We start from the raw sequence: 5,286 nt of genomic DNA, 5'->3' as shown, positions 1-5,286 counted from the left end.
TTCAAAGAGGCTGTGATTCTAAAATGCTTTACATAATTCTATCTTGGATATAAAACATATATATATATATATATATATATATATATATATATATATATATATATATATATATATATATATATATATATATATATATATATATATATATATATATATATATATATATATTGTATATATGTATGTTGCCATGTATTATATAACCAACCAGCAACAGCAACCCTTCATGCCAGCATTGCTTGTATATTATATGTGTATATATATGTGCCCTTATGTATATATTATATATGTATATGTGCTGTATGTTGCTGTGTATGTATATATTATATGTTGCTTATATATATGCCTTATATATGCTTAACCATATGCATGACAAATTATAACAACTCAGCAACAAACAACATCATTCAACCAACAACAATATTATTGTCGTAATTTAACAACATAATAATATTATTATATGTAACATAATAATAACCTTAATAATTATAACAACAATAAACCAACCAACATATATAATGTATATATATATAAATATATGTATGTTAATATATTATGTGTGTGTGTGTGTGACAGTGTGGTGTGTTAAACAACAAACAATAACCATATGTATATATATATATATATATATACATATATGCACATAGCATATATATATACTATATATAAATATATGTATAATATATATATATATATATATATATATATATATATATATAAAATATATATATATATATATATATATATATAAAATATATATATATATATATATATATATATATATATATATATATATATAATATATATATATATATATATATATATATATATATATATAAATATATATAATATATATATATATATATATATATATATATATTATTCAGGAGGAGGCTCTGTGCAGCCGAACAGACTGTACATAGTTGGGGCTGGCCCTGATGGTTATCATTACCATCATCAGTCCTCTCCTCTGGGTCAACTGGATTGAAACCACCATTTCGAGTTCATGCTAGGATTCCATGCACGCTTTAGCGCCAAAAATAGATCATATTGAAATGTGCACTAGGGTTACCATATTTGAACATCGAAAAAGGACAACCTGAAGTATTTCTAATCTTTTTGGCGGGAGAGGGAGGGGCAAAATATCCCACGTTGAATCATTGTTATACTCGTGCATTGTACACCAGTACATATATATCGAGTAGGCCTATCGACATTTTAGAAATTTTGTGGCTGAAAACATTAATATATAGTAATCACTCAAAATTTCCTGTAGCTTACCTTATGTTTAGTAGAGATTGAGCAATAAATTTCTTCTCCTTGATGCGCCCATGCATATTTTTCTGTAGATCGCATTATTCTCAGCAGTGTTTGATTGCCTATTAAGAAGGCATGGAAGTCTTTGCAGGAAATTTCTTTGAAGTTGTACTGTACAAGCAGTTCTGCCGTGAATTTGCAATTTCGTTTTGGCATTGTGCTTGAGGATTAAGAAGTGAGAAATAAAATTAACAGCTTTGGAAAAATGCCTCTGTACTCAGCACCGTCTGAAAAGACACTTCAGTCATTGAACATTTGGCGCGTAATTTCATACCAGAATTAACAATCTAATGTTGCTAGATTTGAAAAGAAAAATTGCTAGAATGTCGATATGATCTACATCCTCCAGAAAACCATCCTAGTTATATTGGAATATTAGTCAAACTTGATAAATATATGACGTTTATGGGCTAGTATTTGCTATGTAAGTGAACATCGCTACATTAGCCACAAAACCGCTAAAATGGTATCGCTAAACACATCACATCCGTCAAAGACGTACACTGGACTAATGGCGTAACGAACTAGACAAGTCTCATAATCGAAATCCCGTGTCTGATGTCATTTACTCTTATAAAATATTAATTATTCTTTAGGAAGATGATAAAGACGAAATCCCGGACATTTTTAGACATTTGAAAATTCCCCCCGGGCGGAATTTTAAGGACATGTCCGGGAAAATCCGGACGTATGGTAACCCTATTTATACACTTTTATTGTTTTTTTCTTTTATCCTCTTCACCACTGATCGGCTCGTTAGCCGATCGGTCACGTCTGTTACGCACTATTGATAAGTACTGTCTCCTGAATTTATCTGAACCTGCTCCAGTGCTTATCAAGTCTGGTCTTGAAAGAGCTCACACTCTGTGCCGTCACAACACACACTGGCAGATTGTTCCAAGAGTTAACACTCGGTGCCGTCAAAACACACTGGCAGATTGTTCCAAGAGTTCACAACTCACTCAGAAAAGGTTACCCTGTGGGGTATAGTAATGTTTGTGTTTACACTCAGGATGGGATGGAGGAAGGAAACTCACAATGCGCTTTCTGTATATATATTGTTGTACAGTGCAGTGCTTAGGAGTGACTAGGTGAGGAGAAGCTTGCTCAGAGGTCCTGTAGGGCGAGGTTGTTTCTGAGAAAGCTGGGTGGTGAGGAGCTGTGAGAGATGTTGCTGGACCGGTAGCCGAGTGTAGAATATCGTCTCCCTGGCCAGGCATGGCCGTATTTATACAATTTACGAGGATCAGGATTTGGGGCGAGCGTAGCGAGAGGGCCAATCGCAGCGGCTTAAGCGTGTGAAACGCTCTGATCCTAAGCTGGAGGTTGAAGATCGAGACTAGGTCGGCGATCGTACCCCTACGTCCACTGCATAGACCTAGTCTCTCGGCGTAGCTGGCTGTACGCAGCACTCTCTAACCCTCTCACCATGAACGGTTACGAGTTTGATAACGTGGCGCGGATACGCCAACCTGCCCCAAGAAATTAAACCTCCTAGTCCTCAAGAAAATCTTTGAAACTAATGAGATCGTGGGGGTCACCAAGGTGGAACGACTGAAGCTCCATGGTGACATCAAGATCACCTTCGCCGAGAAGGGTATGCCCGTACAGCTCGCGGAGATCCCAGACATCAATGGCATTCCATTTAAAATGATTGCCTACAAATGGGACAACCTGAAGCTGGGAGTAATCTCCCACGCCGAAATTGCCCACGTGGACCAAGCAGAGCTGAGCGAGCTCCTCAAGGGGCAACTCCAAGTTGTGAAGAAGCTGTCCGACACCACTGCCCTCATCGGACACCATACAACCTTACCCAAGGAGGCTTAACTGGCGTGGGTAACTGTGCCAGTCAAGCCCTACTGCAGACCGGAACGCTGTTACAAATGCCAGCACTACGGACACACTGTCAACAAGTGTGAGGTGCAGGAGAACACCTGCTCCCTGTGCGGCAGCCCCGGACACCGCTACATGGTCTGCCCCAACACAGTAAAAAAATGCGCTGCCTGTGGTGGCCCACACTCCTCCGCCGATCGGGCCTGCCCGAAATGGAAGGAGGAATGCAGGATAGCCAAGGCGCGACTCGACAAGACACTGAGCTACAAAGAAGCCCTCCTTGCTGTACGTTTCTAAGCCAAGAAAAAACCAGCAGAAAAGAAAAACCAAGAAAGGAAAACACAAGAAAAGACACCCACCACACAGAATCAAGAACACCAAGAGGCCCGTGGAGCTGAAGCCCACATGGTCAACCTCACCGTCTCCGACTTCTTCCACACCTATGAGGACTTAAGACAAGAGGAAGACGAACAACAAGACCCAAACACGAATGAATGGACACTTCAAGAGAGCAAGAAGAGGAGGAGAGTCTGGTGGCCCTCCTTTGAACATTTTCAACCAACTGACAGTCCCTAGCATATCTCGGGGACCAGATGGGGAAGCACTTCACTCCTGAAGATCGTTACGAGGGACGGACCGTCTAGATATCTGAACGACCTTCTTATAAGACCCCAATAATTTTTTGCCCGATTTACCTTCTTCTCACAATGGCCCGAGAACTTCAGCTCATTGTCAACATACACACCTAGGTCCTTCTCACAGTCTCAACTAGAGCAGTTTCTTCATCCCGTTGGGACATATGATACGCCTCCTTACTTTTGGTACGCCCCAGGTGCATCCTCTTACACTTCGTGACATTGAATCTCAGCAGCCATTTCTTCGACCATTGGTTCATGCATTAAATGTTGCAAAAGTAAAATTGACATGTTCTAACCCTTCACTAACTTAATCACTGTTAACCACACCAGGCACATCTTTAGTTTTTTTTGGAGGGGGGATCAGACTATATCTTCTTGATTTGAGTCTGGCAAATCTGTTAATGACTTCATTATGTTCAATGCCATCCAGCGTATTCTTTTCAGTGAACAGAACTGCCAGGTGATCGAGTGTCCCGTCCCATAGTTCTCCTTAACCATGTGTGTAGACGTCTCAAGGCACTGAAGGATCGCTCACAGCTGCAGACAGAAATGGTCATTGCCACTTGAAAGATGGCTTCTAGATTTGGAAACATCAGATTCAAGCAACCTGTATACACTGGGCATGTCAGTAGTGGCACCTGTCTCTTTCTTCCTGGCTAGAAAATTCTTAGCAACCAATATTTCCTCTGATTTCAGCTGGATTTTGTAGTGTATAGCAACTTTTGTTAAAAACTCTTCAGATGGGAAAGTAGCAGAGGCTGGGTGACAAGCCTGGATACCTTTCACGAGATCAGCTCCCAAACCAGTAAATCATTGGTCAAGCTCATTGATCATTCTGTCAAGGCAATGAAAATACAAGTTCCTTTTCAGAAGTTCTGCATTGCTGAGATTGAAGCTTGTTCCACAGGAGGACTCCACCACATGCTCCTCCATCTTCTTTTGTTTGCATCTTGGACCCCTCTGCTTCTGGATGTGGTCAGTCTCACATATGACTTTCCAGTACATGCCAAGCGCTCCCTGTAGCAATTGAAAACCGCATTTTAACGGACACTGCTCGGTTGAATGTACATACCTGGAGCTGGCGGACGTTCGCCCCACAAGGGGTCACAGCTCAAGGTTGAAGAAGCCATAAATCCAGAAAAATGTGAGGGCAAATTTTTTTTCAGAGTGAGAATTGTAAGCTCTTGGAACAATCTGCTGGAGACCATTGGGACGGCACCGAGTGTGAGCGCATTCAAGGCCAGTGCATATCAGAGATGTGACTGACCGCCCAAGCGGCGAAGAGGATAAAAGTAAAATAATATGTCTTTGGTACAAATCTGAAATACAGGGGCCCTTAGGACAATTATTTCTTTTACCTGTAGTATTGTGTGTGTGTGTAGACACACACACATACAGATATATAATAATTGGAAAATCCTCTCGCAAATAATCAAACAAATTTATTAAAAATGTGAGTCTACCCTCAAGTCCATGCTCTATTAATAAAATACTGTAAAAT

The sequence above is a fragment of the Homarus americanus genome, unplaced genomic scaffold, assembly GCF_018991925.1.
Source record: "Homarus americanus isolate GMGI-L3 unplaced genomic scaffold, GMGI_Hamer_2.0 scaffold41027, whole genome shotgun sequence".
Classification (NCBI taxonomy): Eukaryota; Metazoa; Arthropoda; class Malacostraca; order Decapoda; family Nephropidae; genus Homarus; species Homarus americanus.
This window is presented reverse-complemented; position numbering follows the sequence as displayed.